Here is a 27,464-nt window from a genome sequence, read left to right as displayed (position 1 = left end):
TTCTTTTTAAAGATTTATTTTATTTATTTGAAAGAGTTGCAGAGAGAGGTAGAGACAGAGAGAGAGGTCTTCCATCTGCTGGTTCACTCCCCAGATGAATGCAACGGCCGGAGCTGCGCCAATCTGAAGCCAGGAGCCAGGAGCTTCCTTCAGGTCTCCCATGCAGGTGCAGGGACCCAAGGACTTGGGCCATCTTCTACTGCTATCCCAGGCCATAGCAGAGAGCTGGATCAGAAGAGGAGCAGCTGGGATTAGAACCGGCGCCCATATGGGATGCCAGCGCTTCAGGTCAGGGCGTTAACCCGCTGCGCCACAGCGCTGGCCCCACAAAAATTATTTTTATGAGAGATCCATGCACATGGCGATGGATGCACATGTGGAAGTCCGATGAGAGGGTTTGTATGGAGCTCGATCCCCTCCAGCCCTCGTTCCAGGAGGAAGCACTACTCCTTCCCTCCCCCCCAACTTCTGTCTTTGCTCCTGCTGCTCCTCATTGTCCTCAGGACCTGCGAAAGGCAAGCCCTTCAGCCCAGGCTGCTCTCCCACAAGCCAGGCCCAGCCACTCAGAGCCACCTGCTACCTGCGCTCTCTCACTTTGGTGCATTTCTAAAAACGGTTTTCAGTTTACTTTTCTGCATAGATCAGACACACACATGGTCCGTGTTCTCCGTCTCACGTCCCCCTAGTAACCGCTGTTTACTGATTTCTGGTATTTCCTTCCAGATAATATTTGTGCATACTTAATAAAACACAAACATTCCCTCCCCTTTCCACCCAGATAGTAATAGGTAATTCACACTTTTGATATCTACTTTTTTAAAAAAATGTAGTAACAGACCTCAGTAACCCTTCCAGGGCAGCTTGTCCGTAGCTTTGTCAGTGACTTTGCAGCTGTGTATCACTAAGGCAGCAAGCTTTCTCTGAAAAGGGCCAGGCAGTCCACACCCTCGGGTTTGTGCAGTGTGGAACGACTCAGCTCTCCAGTATGGTGTAGAATAAGCCTGAGCCCACGTGCACACCAGGGGCGTGGCTGCTCCAGAATCTTCATCAGTGGACACTAACATCAGAATGTTAATCTTGTTCATCTGTGGCACAATACAGTTCTTTAGATCTTTTTTCAACCATTTAAAAATGTCGCTGTCTCTGCCTACCTGTCAAAAAATGACAAGATGCATGCATTTGTTATTTGGATACTTGCTATGAAATTGCCCTCCAACAGGCTGGACTGGTTGATACACTCACTAGCAATGTTTGGGAATATCTGTCCTCACAGCCAACTGTGTATTTTCAAATCTGAGTTTTTCCCAAACTTAGATGGAAAAAAACATGGCATTTCAATACTTTTAATTTGCATTTTTCTTATGAATAAATTGAAGATCAACAGTGTCTTGTATTTGGTCACTGTTCTATGAGCTGCCTTTTCATATTCTTATATTTTATATTTTAATTTGAAAGGCAGAGGGATAGTCAGACATATACAGATCTCCTCAATTGTCTGAAATGGCTGGGACTGATGCTGGGAGCCCAGAACTCAATCCAGGTCTCCCACGTGGGATTTATTCTGGTATATGGTGGGAGGTATGGCGCCAACGTAACTTTTTTCTAGAGGGTACTGAGGAATCTAAAGCCCCTTATTGGGTAGTCTCTGGACTTGCAATGCTACATTTATCAGGTACTAAACCCTTGAATATTATTATGCTCCCCCCACATTGTTCCAAAGTTCCATTTGTTTATGTGCTAGTACCAGACAGTGAAGTTTTTAATTATCAAAGTGCTACGCTATGTTTTTATACTTACTGATCTAGTCCAGGGTTTCGCAACATGAGATCCATTGACATCTTGGTAAAATCATTTGTGCATTGTAGGATGTTTAGCAGCTCCTGTGGCCTCCATCTATCAGATACCATTAGCATGGGTGCCCTGCGTGCATATACAACCACACCCACCCACACACATACACACATGTGTGCACACACACACACACACACACACGAGCTACGATCAGCAAAACAGACAAATCTCTAGGTGTTGCCAATGTCAGATCACACCTATTGGTCTAGTTATTCAAGGTTGCTCTTCTTTTCACATAAACAGCTTCCTGTATATTCTTTTAAAATTATTCATTTACTTATTTATTTGAAAGGTAGAGAGATTCCATTCCCTGGTTCACTCCCCAAATGCCTACAATGGCCTGGATGCAGGAATTTAATGTCGGTCTCCTACATGAATGGCAAGGACCCAGATACTTGAGCCATCCCCTACTGCCTCCCAGGGTGTGCATTAGCAGAGAGCTAGAATTGCAAACAGAGGTGGAGTGTGAACTCAGGCACTCTGCTGTGGCTTGGGTGTCCCCTCCAAAACTCACCTTGGAATTTAATTGCCATGGTGACAACACGACATGGTAATTTTCTCTTGAGGCCACCACCACTGTGAGTGGTTATCTCAGAAGTGGGCTCCTGACAAAAGGATGAGTCTACTTGCCTGTTCTCTCTGTCTGCCGTGTTACCACCAGCAAGAAAGTCCCACCAGAGGGGCCCGGCCTTCTGCAGGTGCCCAGCCTGCAGAACTGGCAGCCTGTTACTGTCTGTTGTCATGGCAGCAAAAAGGCTGGGGGCAGCCCACCTCCGGGGCTCCTGTGAGGAGGCAGTGCAGCTGAACTGTACTGAGAAGGGTAAACAACTCCCCTCCCCCTTCCCCTCCCCCTCTCCTCCCCTCCTCCCCGCTTCCGACCTTGCACTGCCTGGGGTGTTTTTACAGCTGCAGGTTGATTTAAGAATCTCAAAAATGTTAGCACCAAAAGCATTTCCCAAAGATCTTATGTGGAGGGCAAACTTTTGGTTAAATGCAGAGGAGGAAATACTAGTGATAAGTAATTGTAAAAAGTAAAGCACCTCGGTGCCAGAGAGGGTGTGCTGCGTCACTTACACGTGGTTACACGCCCACTCTGGAGCAGGGCTCTGTCTGGTTTTAGGGAGGGCTTGCTATATCCTGCCCTGCTCCCTTATTCACTCTAGCCTGGTTTATTTCTAACCTAAAGGGTGGGCTGCGCTAGCACCTTCCTGCCCGCCATGGCCTGCTTGGGAAGCTGTAGCTGGAAGCAGACAGAAAGGAGTCAGGTGCCGGTGCAAGCACTCTGTTGGTTTCTAGGCGCTTTGTCCCGCAGCCACTCGTGGTTGGGGGCGATGCATGTTCGGCCCAGCCCCCATGCTTGAAGCCTCCTAAGGCGCATCCCTGCTGGAGGGAGAAAACATACCTGCCAGACACGAGCACCTGTGGCCTGGATGCTGAGCACATGTTGTTCTGGTCCTAGTTGTGTTTCCAAGGCTGTGGCCCAGGCGAGGCACTGGGAAAAATAGGGCTTGTCCTTTCAAAAGTTCATCTAAGAAGGGAAAACGGGGTGCCCCACTGATCTCATTCCCCCAGAAGCTTGCCTCCGTCCGTTCCTGACCCAGACAGTCTGCATGCCATGGTCCAGAGGGCCCTTCCCCTGGTTTCTCACCAGGTCGCTGTCAGCACAGCGCTGGCTGCAGCAGTGGGTGAAACTCAGCTCCTCCCGCCCTCTCCTAGTCCACTCTCATGCTGGTTCCACTCACATGCTCCGGTTTGTCTTTGCAGAACAGGGTACTCATGAGTAATAAGCAAACATCTTTGTTTTGCATGTATGCAACTTGGTAGAATAAGTTTAGAAAATGCTGAGTTAAAAGGGTTAAAGTGTTCTTTTTTTTTCTTTCTTCAAGACTTCTTTTTTAAAGATTGATTTGGAAGGTGGAATTACAGAGAGGGAGAGAGAGAGAGAGGGAAAAAGAGGGAGGGAGAGAGAGAGAGGAGAGAGATCCCCCATCCACTGATTGACTCCCAAAATGGCTGCAGTTGCTGGGGCTGGGCCAGGCCGAAGCCAGGAACCTGGAACTTTACCTGAGTTTCCCATGTGGGTGGAGGGACCCAAGCACGGGACCATCTTTCACTGCTATTCCAGGTGCATTAGCAGGAAGTTGGATTGGCAGTGCTCTGACACGGGATGCCAGTTGCAGGTGGTGGCTGCACCTGCTCTGCACGGCACTGGCCCCTGCAGGATTTCTGAGTCGCAGGTACGCTGTGACTCTCCACAGACAGCTCCAGGGAGCGTGTTCCCTCCTGCTGACCTGGCGTGGAACCCTACATGGAGCACTCTGCAGGACCAGCATTCATGGACCCCACTTGGGGGCGCCCCTGAGCAGGTGTCTGTCTGTGTGCCCTTCAGCCTTGGTTGTCCTGTCCTCCCCCTGGGAAGGCTTTCTCTTTGCCACTGTGCCCGTCCTGGCTCCCCTGTGTCTGGAACCGAGACAGACATAGCCTCTCCTCACTGCATGTCATAGTCAGTCCCAGCCCGGTCCACTCTAACATTCATTCCGTCTTCAGATACATATTTTTTTAAGTTCCTAAATTTTTATTTATTTTTATTTCATTTGAAAGGCAGAGAGAGACAGACAAAAAGAGATCTTCCTCAGCCAATTTACTCCCCAGATGGCTGCAATAGTCAGAGCTGGGCCAGGCGGAAGTCAGGAGCCCTGAATTCTTGCAATTTCCCATGTGAGTGGCAGGGACCCAAGTGCCTGAGCCATTATCTGCTGCCTCCCAAGGTGTGCACTCGCAGGAAGCTGGAATGAAAGTGGAGCAGCTGGAACTTGGGGCGTTCCAAGTAGCAGCTCAACTCTTGTACAATGCATACGCCCTAGTTATTTCTTTTACATATATTTTTAAAGGTTTATTTATTTATTTGAAAGGCAGAGTTACAGAGAGGCAGAGAGAGAGAGAAGTCTTCCATCTGCTGGTTCACTCCCCTCAAGGCTGTGATGACTGGAGCTGGGCCAATCCGAAGCTGGGAGCTTCTTCTGGGTCTCTCTCGAGGGTACAGGGATCAAAGGCTTGGGCCATCATCCACTGCTTTCCCAGGCCATAGCAGAGAGCTGGATTGGAAGTGGAACAGCTGGGACTGGAACCGGTGCCCATATAGGATGCTGGCCCTGCAGGCAGCAGTTTCATCTGCTATGCCACAGTGCTGCCCCTCACCCCATTCTTTTTCTTGTTAATTTTTAATTTATTTTTTTACTTATTTGAAAGGTAGAGAGACAGAGAGCTCCTATCTGTTTGTTGACTCCTCAAATGCCTGAAATGCCTAAGTCTGGGCCAGGTGGAAGCCAGGTGCTGGGAGTTCAGTCCAGGTCTCCTACATGGGTGGCAGGGACCCGGTTATTTGCGCCATCCCATACTGCTTCCCAGGGTGCACATTCACAAGGTGTTGGAGTCAGGAGCAGAGCCAGGGCACTCTGATATGGGATGCCAGTGTCTGAAATAGCATTTTAACCACCGTACTGAATGCCTGCCTCAATCAAATGTTTTTTGGGCACTTTATTCCAGGCCCTGTGCTGGGGGATACGACAGTGACCAGGGAACATCCCAGCAGGGGACAGACAGGTACACAGATGGGCTAAGGACAGTGTGAGAAGTACAAATACATGGACACAAAGACCAGATCGAGTCCTGGGCAGTCAGACTCCAGGAAAAAGTGACATCTACTTCCTCTTCCCCATGCTAAGTGAGTCCTTGTTGGTCTCCCATTTCCTCACTGGGTCAGTCACATGGCAGTTGCTCAGGGCTGGGCACGGTGCAGAGACATTACTCTGCACTTGGCTGAGGGTGATGGGATGGAGGGGGTGGGGGAGTGTCACTGGAAGAATCTTAAGCAGAAGAGGAAGATGATGTGTTTGCACCGATAGACGTCACTTTGGGAATAGGAAGAGTGGACGGCTGCCGGCAGGGCTTGAGCAGGAAGCCAGCTTCGGATCTCATCTGGGTGCATGAACCCGGATGAGAATGAGGACTCAGACCAAGGGAGCAGGAGAAGAGTGATTTGAACTTGATGGCTACTTAGGACCAGAACCAATGAGGACTCAGTCAGCAATGGATGTGGAGGAGAGAGAGGGAGGAGTTAGGATGACCTTTCCCCTTTTCTCCCCTCCCCGTTCCCTAGGTACTGCTGGGCTATGGGGAGTGGGGGTGGGGTGAGGGGAGCAGGTCCCAAGGGTCAGCGTGGAAGGAGGAGAAAGTGCATCAAGTTTTAAATGTACTGAGCTTACGGTTCCCATTCCTTTGGCCATTCAATTGGAGCTATCACGAGAGGAATCGAAAGGGAAACAGAGCTCTGAGAAGCAGCAGCAGCAGCAACGTGTGGCTGGCCTGCCAAGCCGTGCACTTGGCTGGCGCCATTAAGCCAGTGTGTGTGGGAGGGGTGGGTGGTGGGGATGATGAGAGAAGTTGGGGTTGTTGGCTGGGAAGGATGCCGGCTGGGGGAGGGTCCCGGGAAAGGGCCCCTCCTTGCCACGGGGGGCAGGCAGGGAAGGTGCTGGCTTCCGCCCTGGCGTGTGTCTCGTCCACTTGGAGGGTACAGAAGGAGAGCCGTGGGCAGCCGCACTGCACCAGGCCGAGCCTTCTTACTGGCCTGTGCCTCCTCAGTCCATTCTTCCACTCGGCAGCCAGAGCAATATGTTAAACACTGCGCCCCTCCACTCCCCAGCCCTCCGTACACACATACACACTCAAACACACGCACACACACTCACACACTCACACACACAATCTGTCAAAAGCCGTTTCAGACTGCTGTGGCTCCCAGCCACAGACCAGGCTCTGCATCGCGCACTGCCCCTCCCTCACTCTCTGCCACTGCCACAATTCCTGAGGCCACAGAGAGTGTGCCCTCGTCCTGGTGCTTTCCCCTCTCCCGTCCTGTCTGCCTAGCGATCTTTTTCTAATGAATTTCTTTAGCTCACAAGTGAATGTCCCTTCCTCAGAAGGCCACCTGAGTGCTCACTAGTGGCTCCCATGGCCCTGAAGTGCCATTGTCCGCCACAGCGTCCGTTATGCCTTCTACACGTGTGGTTGTCAGTTGCTGTCTTCTCCCTACTCCATGAAGGCAGGTGCTATCTTTTTTTTCTTACCACTTATCCCCAGAGCCTGACACATGCCTCTGGTGGATACTCCAAGTATATATTTACTGAGCCAATGGTGTAGTGGTAATATAATCTGGAAGATAATGCTAATATTTATGTGCCACTAAAGTTCTAAGAATGTCGCAAAGAATTATATTTAATCCTTTAATCCTCATGGCAGTCTGTAGGATAGGCAATGTTAACTCTCTTTAATGCAGGAGAAAATTTGCTTATGATCCTATAGCTAGTAAGATCCAGGATTTGAACCCAGGCACTGGAGCCTGAACGTTTAACCACTGTATTATTCAGGCCATTGCTATTCTCTTGTTGTAGTAAATCTGTCAATTTCTTTTGGCACTAGTTAGCTTTTAAATAGTGTCTTATGGTTGGCGCCACGGCTCAATAGGCTAATCCTCCGCCTTGTGGCAACAGCACACCAGGTTCTAGTCCCGGTTGGGGCGCCAGATTCTGTCCCGGTTGCTCCTCTTCCAGGCCAGCTCTCTGCTATGGCCCGGGAGTGCAGTGGAGGATGGCCCAAGTGCTTGGGCCCTGCACCCCACGGGAGACCAGGATAAGCACCTGACTCCTGCCTTCGGATCAGCGTGGTGCACCGGCTGCAGCGCGCCAGCCGCGGCGGCCATTGGAGGGTGAACCAATGGCAAAGGAAGACCTTTCTCTCTGTCTGTCTCTCTCACTGTCCACTCTGCCTGTCAAAAAAAAAAAAATTGTGTCTTATACCTCTTGCTACAATGAATTATATTTAACTTGACATGATATCAGAACATTTTCTTGACAAGGAAAAGTTTTCTCTGCCAAATAGCACCCTACGAATATACATCAAAATGTTTTAGAAAAAATAAGTTGTACCTATGAATCACAATTTGGTGGCAAATTTAGGGACACACATCACTGTACATGGTTTGAAAACTACTAGTGTACTGTCTGATGACCACTCTTTAGTACACTGCGTGGCTTCTTTCCCTTTTGGGGATGACAGATAAAATTTTGCTTGGGAGCCGGCGCCGTGGCTCACTAGGCTAATCCTCCGCCTAGCGGCGCCGGCACACCGGGTTCTAGTCCCGGTCAGGGCGCCGGATTCTGTCCCGGTTGCCCCTCTTCCAGGCCAGCCCTCTGCTGTGGCCAGGGAGTGCAGTGGAGGATGGCCCAGGTGCTTGGGCCCTGCACCCCATGGGAGACCAGGAAAAGCACCTGGCTCCTGGCTCCTGCAATCGGATCAGCGCGGTGCGCCGGCCGCAGCGCGCCGGCCTCGGCGGCCATTGGAGGGTGAACCAACGGCAAAGGAAGACCTTTCTCTCTGTCTCTCTCTCACTGTCCACTCTGCCTGTCAAAAAAAAAAATTTTTTTTTGCTTGGGAAAAATGTCTTCCTGGTCACAGTGTAGTCAGAGTAATGTGGCGCCACCTCCAAGGCCAGGCCTGCACCCAGAGGTGTTGATTTTTTACAGCTGTGTTCCTGGTTCCTCTGTACTTTGCAAAGCTACCCTCACCACCTTGTGGGAAGGGGCTGGGCATGTTAAGCCAGGGCTGTCCTGAGCCACCTGTACTTTTTCACTTTTCCCAGTGGAATTCGAGGCCATCTGCCATCCCAGTAAACAAATTGAGGACCTGTATCCTAGAGATTTGTTTGGCTCCTTGCCGAGTTCAGTCGACCCAGACCAGCGGGCATCAGGAAGTTGGCAGTGTAGAAGGGAGCCCAGGGACTCGCTTGGCGGGACTTGACCAGATTCTGCCAGGGCTCAGGCAGCTGCTGTGGGCCTGTCGCTTTTGCTGGTTTCCTACCAGCCTCTGCCCCAGATCCATTCTCTATGCTTCCCTGCCCCGCTCTGCTTCCTGGTGGGTTTGGCCATCAAGATTCACAGAAATCTGTAGGGGTTTGGAGGATGGGAGGAGTGGGAGTCTTACTATTCACCCTCCCTTCCTGCTCTGTCTAGTCAATGACCTGGCACTGACTAGAATCTTCTGTGGCCACAGTTCTGAAGAGGCTGCCCCTCCTGCCCCTCCTCTGCAGCTCTCACTGGGCTCCAGTAAAACCATCTCCTCTCTGCTTCAGGCTTAAGGGTGATGATGGCTTCTGCCCATTGCTAGCCCCCAGGTGCCTCACCATCTGTTGTGGTTCCTTTAATGCTGCCCATCTCTCTATAAACAATCCCTTCGTGAAAGTGCCTCCAGCTAAGTCTTTTTGAGTGTACCATCTTCCTGCTGGGCTACCCTGGGACTCCCTGGGGGCGTCCAATGCCTTTCTTGATGTGTGTTTGGTGCCTGACAGGTCCACTTGACTGCAGTCGCCTGGGCTGCCTCTCTTGTGTCCAGCAGCTCTGGACGAATCCTTGCGCGTGGAGAATGCCCTGTGTGCCGAGAGCGTACTGCATACTGTGGGCATCATTTCCGTGAGCACCACAGTTCAGAGGAAATCAGTTTGCACTGATTTATTTGTGGCTTGAGAATGGTCCTAAATCTCCTTCGTGCTTTAACCCACAAACAAGTTTCTTGAAGGTGTAGCCCCTGTTCCTGTCGTGATTCAGAGACAACCATAGTGTCTGTGGTTTTGCCTGCTCCGCTCACTTCCCCATTCCCCTTTTCATGGTGACAGCTCCCCACTGTGCCACGGAGGGACCTCCCTCCTCTGTTTCATGGCTGAAGTGAGACACCTGGCCAGTTGTGGAACCCCATCCTCTTGGCCACCATCTCTGGTCAAGGTTTAGACTTGCTAGATCTAATGGAAGGACTCTTCCTGGTGAGGTCCACCTGCTGGGAAGATGGGAATTTATGGGCAACCATCATGTCTGTCTGAAGCATGAAGTCAACAAGACAGGCAGAGCCAACAAACTAGAAAGAGCCCTGACAACATCATTCAAGACCCTGAATCCAGCCATCCCTGAAGCCAGTGGCATGCCCTATACGCTCAAGTCACATGAGCCAGGAAAGTCCCTTTTTCCTGATTTAGCTTGTTGGAGGTTGTTTTTTTTTTTTTTTTTTTTTTTTTTTCTGAATTACATCCAAAACCTTTCCACTGGAAACTTCTTGCTGTCACCAGTCTGTCTCCTACAATTTGCACTCTGTCTACTACTTCTACAACTTCTTTTCCACCAATTTGTGTGTGTGTGTGTGTGTGTTTAAAGATTTATTTATTTGAAAGGCAGAGTTACACATAGAGAGAAGGAGAGGCAGAGAAAGAGAGAGAAAGAGGGAGAGAGGAAGGTCTTCCATCTGCTGGTTTACTCCCTAATTGGCCACAATGGCTGGAGCTACACCAATCTAAAGCCAGGAGCCAGGAGCTTCTTCCAGGTCTCCCATGCGGGTACAGGGGCCCAAGAACATGGGCCATCTTCTACTGCTTTCCCAGGCAATAGTAGAGAGCTGGATTGGAAGTGGAGCAACCAGGACTAAAACTGGCGCCCATGTGGGATGCCGGCACTGCAGGCGGCAGCTTTCCCAGTTACGCCATAGCGCCGGCCCCATCCTGTTGTGTTTTACAGTCACCCTCCTACTACAATGCTGTGTCTGATCACATATATCATAGTGTTTAATTCCTGGGTTAGTTGCTGGTGTGCTGTCTCTCAGCCGCACACTCACCCTCTTCTTTGCTCTGTCTGGCTGGGGTAAGGCTCTCCAAACGGTATTTCCCAGGCTGCCTATCTGGCTGCTTTTCCAGTAGGAACTCTGCAGAGAACTGCATGCAGGGGGGAGGAGACGCACTGCCCCCTCTCTCCCCTCCTCCCCCTCTGCCTTCCTCCCCTCCTTCTCTGGTGGCAGCTGGGGACATTTCAGAATTCCTCTTGGTGACCAGGCTTCAGCTCAGCAGAGTGCTGTCCCAGTGCTGGCCTGGCGGCCCCTCCTCAGTGGTTCCAGCACCTTCACCCATTACTGTTAAAGAGTGCCCAGGCCTGCAGACCCTGGCCCTGGCAGCACCTCCTCCCCTCCCCACCATGGAAACTGGCTCCTGGTGACCTTCCTTTTTCATCCCGTGAGCCTTTCTAGCACTTTCCTAACTAGTTTCCTGTGTGAAACATCCAGCCCGATTCCTGTGTGCCTGGACCGCGTTGTGTACTCTGGAATTCACGAGTGATTTTGGATTTCTTCTCAACAGGATGATGCACTTCTGTCAGGCAGACTCTGTGCATCTCTCACAGACACGGCAGAGTGCAGTCATATTTAATGATTGTTTCAGAAACCCGCAGGACGGTCTGTGTCTTACAGGCATCTGCAAGCTCCAAGGGGCATGGACGCAGAAACACTGCCAGAGCAACATTAAAGGAACGTTTACGTGAACGCACCTGCCACTACTCATTTCAGCTGGGTAGCAAGTACAAGGACATGGTGTCCTTGACTGACCTTGACCAAGGCAGCCTTTCTGGAAGACAGGGAGCCTCAGGCTGGAGTGGATATAACATCCCACATGTAAAGTCCTTATATCATGGGCGTTTCCTTATCACTTCTTTGCTGCTGGGAAATGCAAACAGCCAGGAAGACCAAGGGGAAGCTAAAAGGCAGCTGACTCCACGTCAGACGGATACGTGCTTCCATTCAACAAATCTTTGCAGCCGACAATGTGTGACACAGGGGAGGCCACAGCTCTGCTGGTGCTGTCGCTGAGCATTGCGCATAGGTCGTGGTGTGTGCACTTGTGTGCCGTGACTTGCACTTAAAATATACACTTGCTCATGTGGAAAATCTGCAAATGCCTTCAAGCGGCCAGTCTTTCAAGGCAGCAAACCCAGCTGGGAGCCTGCTGCCTCTTTCTGCCTCTGACTGTAGGGCGTTTATGTCGTCTGGGCTCCAGAGGAGGTGGACCTTGGTGACGCTGTGAGCGTGGCTTTCATGTGAGCTTGATCTTAGAGAGGCATTGACTTAGACCACAAAGGTGCTTCCTGACACCTTAAGAGGGTGACCACCTCAGGTTTCCACAGGGACAGTTGCTAACCTGGATGGAAGCAAAGACCTTACTTGGTGTTTGGCCTACAGTAGTTGAAAGTATTTATACTGAAAAATTGGGCATAACCTAAATGCCTGCTAACAGGAGTAAATAGAGTACATATATTATTATGGACTGCTGTGTTTCCATTAAAAATAACTTGATAGATTTATGTGTACTGGCCTGGGAAGATGTTTAAAATATGCAGTTAAAGGAGAAAAAAAGGATTCCAGGATAGCAAATATAGTTCAAGTCTACAATATAAAAGTGCTTTTGAAAGATGTATTTTATATATTTTTAGAAGATGTATAAGCGTGTGCATATTTCTGTGTGTAGTGGGATATATGTGTATATATATGTGTAATGGGGGTATATGTGTAAAGGGGTAGACTAGAGAGAAGTTCTCTATCCAGAGTCCCCGGCATGCTTACCTCCAGGAGCACGGGTGAGAGTGAAAGGGTCGGTGAAGGGGAATTTTTCTAATTCAGGGAGTGGTTTCTCACTGAACACTTGGATCTTTACAGTAAGGCTGTACAGTCACAGGCCACTTGATGACAGCCATGCATTCTGTCAGATGGGTCACAAGGCAATTTCATTGTTGTGTGAACGTCATAGAGTGTACTTACACAAACTAAGACAACCACGCTATTCCAAGGCTGTATAATCTTAGGGGACCACCAACATTTTTGTTGCCCGTCTTTAACGGAATCATTGTTAGGCAGTGTTTGACTGTAACTCAAGTTACCCACCCCCACCCTTAAGTCAGCAAAGGAGTCCAGGGCACCCACAGTCACATGCGTCAGCCAGCGGGAAATTGGATTCGTCCTGTGCTGCCTCACCACAGCAACAGCCGCCCGCCCCTCTCTCCCAGCTGCAAACCATCTGGCTGGGGGAGGCTGTTAGGTGGAGAAATGAGAAGGGGTCACCACGATGCCCCTGTCCCATGGTAGCCGAGGCAGGAGGGGCCTGGAAGGAGCTGGGCACGCAGGGTGAGTGCTGCCTGGTCTTCCCATCCCCCCATGCCACCGGGACAGGGCTCCAGGGCTCACCTAATTAGGCACGTATTACGTATTACGAATGATGAGGGCCTTGCAGGAACTTCGGGAGATTACTTGTGTCTACTTCATCTAGCCAAAGGCTACAGGACAGCTGCTGGCCATTCTCTGAGTAGCTTTACATGGGAAACACAGAGTTCCTGACGCTGGGGCCAGGGATTAGAGCTTTGCATAATAAGAATGTAATGCCGAAAAAAGTTCTCTCAGGGAAAGTGGCTCATTTGGCACGGTGATCAAGAGGACTGCGGATGCCAGGAATCAACGCACAGGGCAAAGGTCTGCCCCGGGCCATGGGGGTAAACCGGCACAGAAATCAAGGGAGCCCTGACAGCTTCTTAATCAAGATATACACACACTATTTTAACACAGTATTTTTTAAAAATCAAAATTAATGCAAAAAAGTCCATGATGAACAAGATATTGAAATTTGAAATGAAGACCAGGGCCTGAGCAAAAGGACAGATGTGCAGCCTGGCTTTAGCAGAAGCAAAGTCATCAGTCACAGTGTCCTAACGTGCTTCTTTGCTTATCTCCTCTCCCGTGGAGAGAATTGCCATGTTTAACAACGTCCTTGACAAGAAACAGTCTCTAATAACAATTAATGAACTTAGACTCAACTAAAGTCATAATTATTTCAGTTTGGGCCTAAACCAAATATTTAAATCAAAAATAATGAAAGGTTTGAAACACTTTTCAATATTTAAATATGTTTTCAACTCCTTTAATATTTTAGGAAAAATTACTCACTAAAGAATGCATATGAGGACACAAAGGTACCTTTCCGCCCTAGGCACCACACAGCTCAGTGAGTCCCCAGTGAGAAGTGTGCTTTATATATATATATCCACATGGGTTTTCATCTATGGCTGCTGGCTCATAACTCCCTCCCCAAAGCAGTCCACAGAAACTAGAATTCTCCTCTTCGCCAAGGCAGGTTATAGAAACTCTAATCTTGCCCTGCCTCTCTGTCGTGGAGCTGGCCAGAACAAGAGTCTCCGGCCTGCCTCAAATGATGGTGGATGACGGGAGCCCGTACCCTGGAGGAAGCAACACTGCAGAGAGGTCGAGAAGAACCTGAGTGCACAGGCCTGGCTGGGTTATCTCACTCATTCTGCTCACATTGGGTCAGAGCCTTTCAGCAACTCATTTCTGCAAGTCTGTCCGTGCTTCCATCATGCCTTTGCAGTGAAGTCTCCTTCAAAGCCCAAAAGGACAGGGTTCAGAGAGCTCCCAGGTGGCTGCACACATTCCTGGAGGTTCCTGGAGGTTGGTGCACCTGGAGAGGGCATAGAAGCTCCACACCCCTTGCCCCAAGCGTCTCTTCATCTGTGTCCTTCGTAAGATCCTTACAGTAAATGTGTAAGCGTGAGTGAGTGCTCCCCCGACTTTGGTGAGCCACTGCAGCAAGTTCTTCAGCCCTAAGGAGGGGCTGCCGAAGTCCTGACTTGGAACTGGTTCATCAGACACGCAGAGTAAATTAGCTGGGGCTTGCAGCTGGCATCTCCAGGTAGGACCAAGCCCTAAGCCTGTGGGATCCGGTGGTTCCGTAGTTGAACTGAATCAGGGGACACCCCGCTGGTGCCCCCTGCTGTGGAACTGCTGGCTTGGTGGTGTGTGGGGAGAAACTGCACATCTGGTGTCGGAAGTGGTCTATCTGTGTGTGAGCGTTCAAGGATCAAAACTATGCATGGCTTTCACTTTTTTGGCACTAAAATAAACATCTTTCTTTTTTTTTTTTTTTTTTTTTTTTTTGACAGGCAGAGTGGACAGTGAGAGAGAGAGACAGAGAGAAAGGTCTTCCTTTGCCGTTGGTTCACCCTCCAATGGCCGCCACGGCCAGCGCGCTGCGGCCGGCGCACCGCGCTGATCCGATGGCAGGAGCCAGGTACTTATCCTGGTCTCCCATGGGGTGCAGGGCCCAAGCACTTGGGCCATCCTCCACTGCACTCCCGGGCCACAGCAGAGAGCTGGCCTGGAAGAGGGGCAACCGGGACAGAATCCGGCGCCCCGACCGGGACTAGAACCCGGTGTGCCGGCGCCGCAAGGCGGAGGATTAGCCTAGTGAGCCGCGGCGCCGGCCCTACATCTTTCAATTCTGTCTTTCTATGAACTTTTCGAAATACTCTCGGAGTAGGAGTAACTGAGTTTGAATTTGTTTTTCCCTCTGAATCTTCAGAGGTATGTGGGTTTCAAAGGTGGTACTGTTCTGGCTGGCGCTGGCTGGCTCCCTCTGATGCTGGGGGCCCTCACTTCACACTTTCCTCACATCCACGAGGTTATTGGAGATTGGGGACAAGATTATCCTACTTTCGTTGTCTAACATGTGAGCCCCTGGTCTTTGGAGTGAGGTGATCCTGAGTTGAGACCAAAGAACACTCATTAACTGGATATTGCACACGGGCAACTTAAAGACGGAAGTCCTTGGCTAGAAGAAACTTTCTGGAATAATAAGGTCTTTCAATTTATTTATTTTTGAAGATGTATTTATTTATTTGAAAAGGAGAGTACAAAGAGTGAGGGAGAGAGACAGATCTTCTGTCTGCTAGTTCATTCCACAAATGACTGCAACTGCCCGGGCTGGCCAGGCTGAAGCCAAGAGCCAGGTGCTTCACCCGGGTCTCCCACATGGATACCATCTTCCGCTGCTTTCCCAGGCGCATTAGCAGGGAGCTGGAATGGAAGCAGAGCAGCCAGGACTATAACTGACGCCCGCTGGCGTTGCAGGCAGCAGCTTAACCCACTGCATCACAACACCAGCCCTATTTTAAAATGTACATATATACATATGGTTTATAATTCCAAGTGAGTGAAAAGGAAAACATTGGAAGGTTTTTGTCCTGCCTTTGTTCCCCTCCCCCATAGGTAATACCTTTGGTAGTTTCTTGGAATGAATGAGATTTCTTAAAAAAAAAAAAAAAAAAAAACACACACACACACCAAAATAGGTTTTATGAGTTAGGCTAGGCTGGAACATATCAAACTCTTTCTGGAAGTCTACCTAGCTGGTGCAGAGCTGTCTTATTTTGTGTGTGGTTGACACTGGCAACTTGGAGCTGGTGTCACACTCAGTGGCCGCCAGAAGGGCCCAGAGGGAGAGGCAGCCTGGTCCCCCTTGTAGCCGGGCCTAGGAGGCTGGGGCTTCCTCCTGTGACAGCTTTGGTCTAATAATAATCCCCAGGGAAACGGTATCAGTGCTGCCTAGACACACATGACAGAGTTTGTAATCTGTCCCACATCCAGCCACGAGCAAGCTTCTGCAGTCTCAGGATTACACGCATCCTCACGACTGGGGTGACATTCCACACCGCAGGCACAGCTCCGGGCCCGTGTGGTCAGCGTGCTCCCTCAAGATAGCTGTTGCTTTCCTTCGCTGTCTGGGTTGTGGCTGAGGAGGTCAGCGGAGCGTGGGAGGGAGGAGCCCCCTTCCAGGGAGCATCCCAGGGGGCTGGAGCTGGAGGCCGGGCTGACCCGCCGTGGCATGCCCCTTCATGATGAGGGGGAGGCGGCTTCTCCTCACGCCTCTCTTGGCCACGTCCTACCCGTCACTCTTCTCTATAAAGTTGTTTCCCACTGAGTCACCCTCTGAGGCTTGCTGGCAAACGCTCAACCCCTGCGGGCCCCCAGCCCAGGGCCCCTCCCAGACTTCTCCACTCATTCCCAGCCATGGGCCCTAGAGACCGTCACTGCAGATCCACATGGTGTATGGACTCCCTGGGGCCGAGGAGAGCCCGCCATTGCTGTCTCTGGCCCATCTGTCTAACGTGAGCACAGGCAAACAGAGCTGGGATTCCACCCTCGGGCAGCTCGTCATTGCTAACTAACCTTGCCTGCAGAGAACCTATGTTCTGTGAGCATTGTGGGAGGAGCTGTTAGAGCACTGGGCCGGGGAGGAGGGGCAGGAATGGTAGCCAATGGCAGAGGAGAGAGAGCCTGCGCCATTAGGAGGCGGCGAGCAGGACACAAGGTGAGTGCTGAAGGAAGTCCACGCGGGGGGAAGGGCCTTGCGAGTGGGACTCTGAACTGGGGTTGCCACCCACGCACGATCCCACGCCGGTCCCCTGCTCTGCTCCAGCCCACGGACGCCTCTCCCCGCCTTCGATGCGTATTTGCACCCACTTCAGTGACGGACACTCAAGAATCAGTTGAAAATAATGTCTTTCTCTGCACGGTCTTCCATTTCCTTGGATATTTCTTCAATAGCCGAGGAGCTATGTAAGGATCTAAAAATCCAAATAACTTGCTCTTTGGAAGCCAGATTTCACCACGAGCCGTTTGTTTCCAGGAAGGGTTACGGGCTGTGCCCAAGGAGTAGCTCCCACCACAGGTTTTCACGCGGGACAGGCACTCGTGTCCTCACTGGGCTCCTCCCATCAGTGGGGTCTAGATGAGGTCGAAACCTCCTGAGTTAGACAAGCACAGAGGAGCAGAGGAGGATGCGGTTTGCGACACTTGCTGTGCTTTTCCTAAACCTGTCTACGTTTTTGAGGTCATGCTGACAGAATGTTCTTTTGTATTTTTGTTGCTGTCTAGTGATACTTGCTTTCATCTCAGGGATTAAAGAAAGCTCAGGTTTCTATATTGTAATAAGCATGACCTAGATTGTGGCAAACAACCTGCACTTCACCATCACCATGCCGATGCAAGAGCACACGCCGGAGATCCTGATCAGCTCCAGGCAGGAGGGCCCGGCCTGCTTCCGGCTTCCCTCCCACTCCAGGAATCCTGCCTTTAAAGGCGACTTCAGGGGCCCCTCCCCTCAGGGGGCTGGCGAAGCCAAGAAGTATTTTTCTCTCCCAGCCAAACTGGGGAAACTAACTTCCTTCCATAGGCACACGAGCTATAGTTACATAATCTGACTTTCCAAAGCCAGTTCCTCCCTCCTAGAAGATCCCTCCACCTTCCCCAGGTCTTCGTTCCTTGGGGTACCCCCTCTTTCTCCTTCCCACGGCTTTGTCGCCTGTCCCTGCCTCCTGACCCATTCCTGTCTGAAAAAAAACAAAAACAAAACAAAACAGCATCTCTCTTTCCTCAGGACCCCAGCCACAGCTGCACTTCTCTGGCCCCATCATTCTCAAGTTTCTTTTTCTTTTTTAAGATTTACTTATTTATTTGGAAGGGCAGAGTTGGAGACAGAGATATCTTCCATCTGCTGGTTCACTCCCCGAATGGCCGCAATGGCCGGAGCTGGGCCAATCCAATGCCAGGAACCCGGAACTTCCTCTGGCTCTCCCATGTGGGTGCAGGGGCTCAGACACTTGGGCCATTCTCCACGGCTCTCCTAGGCCATTACCAGGGAGCTGGATGGGAAGTGGAGCAGCCAGGATTTGAACCAGCATCCTTATGGGATGCTGACACTGCAGGCAGCGGCAGCTTTACCTGCTATGCCACAATGCCGGACCTTCTAACTTCTTGAATGACTTCTCTGCCCCTTGCCTTAACCCTCCTCCCTTTTTTATTTATTTGACAGGTAGAGTTACAGACAGTGAGAGAGAGAGAGAGAGAGAGAGAGAGAGAGAGAGAGAGAGAAAGGTCTTCCTTCCATTGGTTCACTCCCCAAATGGCCGCCGCAGCCGGCACTGCGCCGATCCGAAGCTAGGAGCCAGGTGTCTCCCTCTGGTCTCCCATGTGGGTGCAGGACCCAAGCACTTGGGCCATCCTCCACTGCCCTCCCAGGCCACAGCAGAGAGCTGGACTGGAAGAGGAGCAACCAGGACTAGAACCGGGTGCCCACATGGGATGCCAGCGCCGCAGGCGGAGGATTAGCCAAGTGAGCCACGGCGCTGACCCCTAGCCTTCCACTTTACATGCTCCTGAAATGGCGCTTGTCTAGGCCCCCAGTGACTGTCCCACTGCCATATCCAGTGGCCACAGTTTTATCCTGATCCTTTCCCATCGGACCACTCCCTCCTCGTGGAGCCTTGCTTGGCTTCCAGGCTGGGCTATCTCCTGGTACTCCTCCTCCCTCACCACCCACACCGGCTTGGTCTGCTCCACCCAGCTTTGGACGGCCCCAGGCAGCTCGGGACTTGGTCCCAACCCCTGCTCTCCTGCATTTTCACCCTCTACACCCTCTGCCTGAGCCAGCTCAGCAATGCGCAGGGGCTGCAATGCTCTCATGGGCTGCTTACTCCCAAGTCTCTCCCTACCCCAGACTTCTGCAGCCCAAGATTGGCTCAGGGAAGTGTCCGCCTATGCGCCAGCTCTCTGTTGTGTGTCCCCTGGATGTCCCAAATCTCATCCAAGGGATCGTATACCTTTCTGAGCATTTAGGAATTAAAGGAATTTGTTTCCGTTGCCTTCAGCCTGAGTGATACTGGCTGCTGTGTGTGTGTGTGTGTGCGTTCGCGTGTGCACATGTGTGTGGCAGGCACCTGAGTTCTATTCCCACTCCTCCCGTGCACAGTATCCTGACAGACAGCTGGGTGTCATTCCTCCTGAGAGGCTTACTATTAGACTCCCCATTCCTACCGGCTCTATGGCATTCTGAATCACTACCACCTACTCCTACATCAACGAAAATCCACATCCCACACATTTCTGGGAATGTTAGGACAGGCTCTCCAAACAAGCCCATCCTCTTTCAGTGGGGTGTGCAAAGAAGGTTCTCTCTGACGCAAACAAATGACCCCTCTTGGTGTTTGTCACAAACATAAAGCAACGTTTGAAAGCTTCCATAAAGTTTGTTGACCCTTAGCCTATTCCCCATTCTGAAGCCTGACCCCCTCCACCGAGAAGCCGCCCATGAAGAGGCAGTGTGTGGAGCAAGGCCACGCGAGGAGGCCTGGGAAGCTCTGGCCAGGGCTCGCAATCATGCACCTGGGGAACTTTAACACCTACTGATGGCTGGCACCTTCCCCGAAGATTCCGATGAACTTGGTCTGGGGTACGCCTTGGTGGCTGACAGTTCTCAAAGGCTCCCAGGGGTGACTCTAGCACACAGCACAGGTTGAGAGGCCTGCCCGGGTCCATGCCTGCCGCAGCTTCACAAGGTTTTCCTTCAGCACAGCTGAGTCCTAGCAGTGTGACGTCAGCCCCACAGAAAGCCCGGGGCTTGCACCTGTCTTACGGCACTGGCCTGTGGTGTGCGGTGTGGGTCTGTCTGCCCTCCACGGCCTGTGAGTTCCTTGAGGACTGGTGCTATGTCCTGGCATGTGTCTCTCCAATGTCTAGTACATGGTGGGAACTCAGTGAATGGAGGCACGTCACGAGTAGGGTAAGGGGGACAGCTGCCACCAATGCCCGCGCCCTCAGGGGCACAGCCACTGCACTTCCCATCACAACACGTCCCCAGTTGCACCTGGCTCCCAGGTTCCCACGTGGGGCACTCCTCGTGGGATTCTCTCCACTCTTCCTTTGTTCTGCTGCTGCCTCCTCCACCAGGGTGGGGGAGCTCAGCACATGGATCGGTTCCCTCCTTGCTACGGCAGAGGACTGGCGCCGGGCAGAGCTTCATCCTGCCGCTCCAAGCCTGCTCTCCCAGTGACCCAGAAACGTGGCCCCCTAAACACTGGCTGGTCTGGAAAGTAATGAATGGGTGGTTCTGAGAAAGTGCCCGGAGGCCTGGGAGCAAGTGTCCCATGAGGGATGGTTTCTCCTTGGGATGTGTCACTGGTCGACATGTCACCTGTCATTCCCCAAGTCTCGGGATGACATCACTTAGCTCAGGACTCTGGGTGTGGTGGCCAGCGGTGCCAGCCTTGTTTGGGCTTGGCCTCCTGTGTGTCTGGGGAGGGAGATCCATGACCGCCTGCAGTTGTATGGGCGGCGTTGCGTTGATGAGCTCCCAGCACGTTTCTCTAAAGAGAGACGGCCCTCCAGTTTCCATCAGACTTCGACAAGAGTCTGATGTCAAGAGCTTTGGCTCACCTGGCTCCAGCTGCCTTCCCTGTGATCTAACTTCCCATCATCCCCGGAAGGCCACAAGAGGGTGCCTTCTCACATCGTTCTGGCACAGACGTCTGGAACAGCGTTATCTAGGTTAGCCCAGCCTGTGGACACGGAAAGAGGCGCCGTGGGCTTGTGAGAACGTGGACGGTACAGGAGGGTCCTGGTGGCTGTCCTTCGTCCTCTGGATTGGACCTTGCTGGGTGCACACGTGAGTGTGTCACTTGCAGTGCTCCTCTGGGCACTGTGTACGACATCTGACAGGCAGGAGGGGCCCGTCCTGCCTGGGTTTATGCCTGCTGGCAGCAGGTCCTGCTTGCCCTGGGTTCTCCAAGGCATACTCAATGTGGCCAGCATTACATCAGGGAGCCCAGCCTCCTGCCTCCTACACTCCCAGACCCTGGCCACCTGGGGCTCTTCACACGACCCCTCCATCGTCCCTCTCTCTAGCGCGGGCTCTGTTCATTCTCAGCGAGACATGGATGCTGTGCTGTAGCCTTGCCCCAGCACCCTGAGAACACCCCCTGTAGCCAGTGCCACCTCTGCCTCACTGGGCCAGGAAAGCCCTTTTTTAAAAAATGTCAAAGGCAGAGAGAGAGAGAGAGAGAGAGAGAGAGAGAGAGAGATCCTTAATCTGCTGGTTCACTCCCTACATGCCCACACAGCCAGGGCTGGGGCCAGGCTGAAACCATGAGCCAGGAACTCAGAGTCTCCCACGTGGGTGGGTGGCAGGGACTTGGTTAGTTGGGGCATCCATCATCTACCGCCTCCCAGGGTGTACATTAGCAGGAAGCTGGAGTGGAAGCAGAACCAGGATTCTAACCCAGGCACTCTGATACGGAATGCTGAGGTTGCAAGTAGCCTCTTGGCTGCAGCACCAAGTTCCCACCCACGGAGGAAGCCTGGTCCCACCAGGGGTAGCTGTGCAGTGAGCAGCCCCTGTGCCTGCTCAGCCCCTCTCTCCCCAGCAGTGCAAAGAGTGATAAGCAAGGCCTGTCAGTCAGAAAGCCAGTGTGGGGACAGCCAAGGCTCTAATGAGACCGACTCGACTCGGAGAGAAGCGAGAGTGACCACGCCCAGGACTGAGTAATGTCCGAGTCAGCATGGGCTGGCCTGGAATGGCACAGTCAGAGCCCTTGCTCTCTGCTTGGCTGGCCCCACGCAGCCCACAGCCGTCCTGGGCCTGGGAGGCACCTCAGGGCCTTGGTCGCCGCCCCCTCCCGGGGTCATTCCTGCCTCTTCTTCATCCCCTCTTCCTGCCGAGCATCGGAGACTTTCTCCAGGTCCCCTGGAGGAAATTCCTGCCTCTGGAGGGGCCGCCCTCATGATGCTCCTGGTGCCCTTACAAGGCCAGGTGGTGCCGGGGGCACTTGTCCAGGAGGCGACCGCTTCTGAAACCTGGGAAACAGCTCCCGCGTGGGGAGTGTGGGTGCCCCGGGAGCGCCTCCTCCCTCTTCCCAGAGTCCTCCATGTAGACCCCGCAAGTGAGGAGCACCTGCTTCCGTGAGGCACTGGAGCTGGGCCCCCCTCACGGGGACTGCAGTGGAGTGTGCAGACGGCGCTGCACTCGACAGAGCTGGCAGCCGCTTCAAAACCAGAGCTGCCATGGACTGGGCACAGACCGTGCCGGACCCTACCCCGCGCGCCTTGTGAGCCGTCCGTTTTCATTCTCCCAGCATGCCTGAAGCAGTACTGCTCTTGCTGATAGTTTACCCAGGAAAGTGAGGCTCACAGGGGTCACATAAGCTGCTCAGGGTCACACGGTAGGGGAGTGGTGGCGCCGAGCGTGAGTCCAACTCCATGCCCAATGTCTGTGTTCCTAACAGCTGTCGGAAGCTGCCCTGCGTGGACGCCAGGGTGATACAGTCAGTGCTGGGAGCAGAGCAAAGGGCGGCTGATGCAGGATTCAGAGCCTGGAGAACTGCAGGGTGAGAAGAGGAAGGCACAGAGCGGGAAGGAGGAATGTGGCCTGGGCTCAGCCATGAATATCTGTTGGTGCCACTGGAAGCTTGATGCTGAGAGGGCTTTTAGAGGATCCCTGTAGTAACCTCAAAGCTGCACCCAGCTCTCCCCTCTGACCCACTGTCCCTGCCCCCGGGGCCAGCCAGCCCTTCCGCTGGCTCCCAAGGGCTCTGGCCCCCTTCGCCTGCCCCCTGTGTCACGGTACTCTGGCCATGTCTTCTCCATCCGCCTCCTGGCTGCATGAACTTGGCTTTCAGCAGCCTGCACCTGTGGCTTCCTAGGAGGCTGTCTCGGTGCCAACGAAGCTGCTTTTACCCTTCAGCAGCGGAAGTGCTGGGAAGGCCTAGCCCCTCCAGGCTACCCGTGGGCCATGACGGACACCATATAAAAACTCAGCCCCCCAGGCCCAAGCTGCTACAAGCTCCCAGGTGTTGTTTCCACTCGGAGCTCCACAGGACCAGGCTGGAGCCAGGCTTCAGGGGAGTCCCACCTTTGCTTGGCTCCTCCACGCCGCATCCACTCCCTCAGTGCCTGGCGACTTCTTGTTGCGACACTGCCTTTGTGCACAAGCCCTCATCTCAGGGCCCACTCTGGACCCCAGCTTTCGCCAGCTTGGCTGTGATGTTCCACCACCATCTCTGGGGACTCTAAGTTGGATTGAACTGACCAGGCCCCAACCAACCTGACACTCCAGCACCTTTGCTGGGTCAAAGAACCCCAAAAGGAAGAGGGAGATTCCAGCAGGTGCGATTCTCACAGGGGTCGCCTCCCCTGGGAAACCATGTTTCCCAGTGTTTCAAGGAAGGGTGCTCTACTGAGAAGACCCACCATGGGACACAGGACTCCCTCCATGGGGATCCCGCATCACCCTCTGCACCTGCACACATGGACACACACACACACACACTCGTCCCTGCCCACTGTATCCTCTCATCCACGCACTGACCTCAGTCCAGGCCGGCTAGGTCAGGTGAATTGTTGTAAACCAGGCTCGGGCTTATGAATTTGTGAGTTTTCATTCTTGGGTCCTGGCTGGCAGCCTGATCGAGGGAACCACCAGCTCAGACTGCAGGAAAAGTGGTGGAGCTGTGGGAAGGGAAGCGAGGTGCCCCAGGGCCTGGAGACCTGCGGGACAGCAGCGGGCCACGCCCCTGCTCAGGAGTCACCTGACTCTCACTCCACACCTGCTCCTGCTCCGAGAATGTGACCTGCTGCCTGGGGAATGCAGGTGCCTCCCTCCTCAGCCTTGTCCCAGAAGAACAGCTGTAGCGCCGCGGTGGGGGGGGGGGGGGGAGGCCTCCTTTCCTCATTCCCGGAGCTGTGGCAACCCCCTCCCTGCATGGAGGCAGGGATGGTCCTGGCCAGAGTTCATCATCACAGATCAGGAATGTGCTTCCTCCTCTCAGTAGGGCAAGGCCCGGGACAACGCAAGTTTTCCCTAGCCCCGTCAGCACTTCCCCTGCTACTTCTTTCCCCCACAGCCAAGTTCAAGCCTCAAGGTGGGCTGAGAAAATCTCCAGCAGGGGAGGCAGAGTTCCCAGGGGGAAATTTTTCTGCACTCACGAAAAGCAGCAAGGTTGGTGATTCTCTCAGCAATAACACAATCCACCCTTAGGGCCACTGTGGACAGTTGTGTGGATTGTACACTGCACAAATATGCCCCGTTGAGGGCATGTGCCAAAGCTGAAATTCACTAGAGCTCTACTTCCTAGGCTGTGTGTTGCGTGTGCTGGTGAGGGACTGTAACCTGTGCCTTTTAAAAATCTGCACAAAGACATCACTGGGCTGTGGGCCCAGCAGGGGCAGCCTTTCCCCATATGCGCAGGCTTGCCAGGCCAGCTTCTCAGCTTCTTCGGCCTGAACGGGCTCTCACCTTTGCCCATCCTCTCAAGGCAGCACCTTTCCCCTGGGTCAGAGGGCAGCGTGGCAGGAGCAGAGGCCCCCGGCCTGTCCCTGCCCTTGAGAAGATAACACCCACGGGCCTTGTTGAGCTCACGCCCTCGGTGCACGCAGCCCCAGCCACCGTACACAGAGCCGGCCAAGCTAGCTTGTCACCCACTCGGCCTGGGCTCCCTGCTTTTCTTCCCACGGTGGCCAGCAAGATGGTGTCTCACAAAGCCCCACCCTGGGAGAGTCACAGAGGTGGTCCGGTCCTTGGTCTGCCCCTGCTGAAAGCTTAGGAAATGGCAGGTGGGCCGCGGGGCTGGGCCTGGCTCCCTGGCCCCTCACTCTTCCCTTGGTTCGCAGCACGGGGTCTCCTCCACGGGGCTGAGAGGTGACTGAAGCCTCCCCGTGGGGGCAGTGCCCCGCCCTGTGGCATCTGGGGAGCACCTGCTGGGGTAGATGGCCTGCTGGGCTCCCCTTGCACGTCTCTCTCCGAGTCTCTGCTCCTTCTCTCGCCCTTCTCTCTGCTGCTTCTCCCCTCCGCTGTTTGCCTCGTGTTGCTGGAGTGCCTCAGATTGAACTCGGAAGTCCCCTGCTGGGCTCGCTTCCCTGGGTCCACCTGAGAGGTGGAGGCAGGATAGGGGATTTGGAGCCAGTGTGGCCTTCCAAGTAGGGCCCACCTGCAACCCCAGGCTTCACCTGGAGCTGCTCGTCCTCAATGTGACCAGAAGCATTGTGTACCCTGGGTCGGGGGCACTGCCAAGGTCACGACCAAGCCCCTGCCCGCTCATGTGTAGTGTTAGCTTAGTGGGATGAGAGGCAGGGCTCAGACAGACCCTGACCTTGGTTTGTACTCAGAAATACCGTTCACCAATAAAAGGAAACAGGGTACTCAGGAAAATAGCCCATTCGAGGCCTGGAGCAGAGAAAGTACAAGACCTGGAATATCTTGTGCCCGAGAGCCAGGTAGAGATCAAAGAACAACAGGGACAGTGAAAAGGACACAGCCTGCTTTAGGGGCCTCCCACTGCACATGTCTGGGACAATTGGAGCAACAAAGTAGTGATAATAATGGTTTATAATCTTTAATAAGATAAGAATCTTTGAGTTCATACTGATAGGAATAAATGAATACATGGAATTACGCAAATCAGGTTACTCACACAGCCACAGAGTCCTCCCCACACAATGCTTGTGAATCACCAAGGGAGATGGGACAATTTACAACAGAGGCTGGTAGACACCCCTCGATCCAGTAATGCAGGTGGATGTCACCAGGAACGAGACAAACAAATCACTTGCCACCCGGTAAGGTGCAATGGCCAGAGCAAATGTCATTGCTATCCTGTGTGACTTCGCAAGGGGTAAAACCTGGATCTCTCGGTGTGGGGATGTGAAGTCAACCTGAATTCTACCAAACCTGCGATTTCCCACCATGTCAGCATCGTGCAAGTGAAGAAGGTGGAGGAAACTAAAGGGACTTGGTGGCTCCATGCAGTGCTGGTCCTGGCCTGAGTGCTTTCCTGCCCAGAACATCTCTGGGACATTAAGGTCTAAGAGTTACAGGCAGCATTACAGTGACTGACTGACCTCAGTGGTTGCTTATGGTTATTACGTAGGAAACAGCCAATTAAGCAGTCAGGGGAGGTGGTGCACCGTGTTCTAAACATAAGCTCAATACTCTGGTTTCTCTTCAGATCGTATAAATCTTTCGCCTTTTACTAAAGATAAACGTAAGCTCAGTTGTTTCAGGGTAGAACACTAATGTTCTTGCAACTATTCTTCAAATTTGAGATTCTTTGCCAAAATATGTGTTAATTTTCAAGTTCGTAAGGTGAAGCCCCACTCTTGCAATCAAATTTAGACCTCCTTTCAAGAAGTTTAGGTGCAAGGAAGTTGTTTTGTTTGTTTTAAGAAAGTATTGTTTTAGTTATTTGAAAAAGACGTACACACACACACACACACACACATCTTCTATCCACTGGATCAATCCCCAAATGCCTGCAGCAGCCAGGCTTGGGCCAGGCAGAAGTCAAGAGCCTAGGATGAAGCTGGGTCTCCCACTTGGGTGGCAGGGACCCAACTGCTTGAGACATCACGTGCTGTTGCAGGGCGTGCATTAGCAGGATGCTGGAATGGAGAGCACAGATGGGACTCAAACCCCAGCACGCCCATGTGGGATGCAGGTGTCTCAGACAGTGGCTTAACCTGCTGTACCAAACATCAACACAAGTCCGGGATTTTACTTGGTCACAGACTCAGTATCTATATGAATAATATACAGTGATAATATATGAGGGGTCTTCAAAAAGTTCATAAAAATATGCATACTTAGAAAAAAAGTTTATCACAAGATAAACTTATCTTTTAACTCCATTTTTCCATGAATGTTTTGAGATTCCCTTGTGTTGCTGAAATGTAGGAATAGTCAGTTGCGTTAGATTATGAGGGAAAGCAGGGACTGGTCTGTTTCATTTAGGTTTGACTGACCCTTGAAGAACTTGGGTTTGAACTATGAAGGTACACTTATATATGGATTTTGGGGAGGAGATTTGCAACAATTTGAAAAAAAAAAAACTCACAAAGCACACAGCCTAGAAATGATGAAAGAATTAAGAAAAAATTAGGCGCATCATAGATGCATAAAATGTATATACATAGAAGTCTATTTTAACATCTATTGCCATAGAATGTTCATAAACCTATTATAAAAATTATCAAAACTCACACATACACAGACTAAACATGATGCCATGTGAGAAGCATAAACAAGCATAACG

The 27,464-nt window shown here is 52.3% G+C and overlaps 1 long non-coding RNA gene and 1 other non-coding gene across 2 annotated transcripts; one reads left to right on the top strand and one right to left on the bottom strand.

Annotated features, from left to right (window-relative positions):
* On the bottom strand, positions 1–24,068 carry LOC138848605 (uncharacterized). Its single transcript, XR_011386618.1, has 4 exons — positions 23,747–24,068; positions 1,798–1,893; positions 839–1,151; positions 1–225 (listed from the first exon to the last, which is right to left on the bottom strand). It is a non-coding gene; the product is annotated as an uncharacterized lncRNA (long non-coding RNA).
* A 2,293-nt stretch (positions 24,069–26,361) lies between these two features.
* On the top strand, positions 26,362–26,478 carry LOC127490388 (U5 spliceosomal RNA). Its single transcript, XR_007918350.1, has one exon. It is a non-coding gene; the product is annotated as a U5 spliceosomal RNA (small nuclear RNA).
* The last annotated feature ends 986 nt before the right edge of the window (positions 26,479–27,464 follow it).

The sequence above is a fragment of the Oryctolagus cuniculus genome, chromosome 2 (genome assembly GCF_964237555.1).
Source record: "Oryctolagus cuniculus chromosome 2, mOryCun1.1, whole genome shotgun sequence".
In the NCBI taxonomy this organism is placed as follows: domain Eukaryota; kingdom Metazoa; phylum Chordata; class Mammalia; order Lagomorpha; family Leporidae; genus Oryctolagus; species Oryctolagus cuniculus.
The sequence above is the reverse complement of the archived record's forward strand: the minus strand, read 5'-3'. Positions and strand labels throughout refer to the sequence as shown.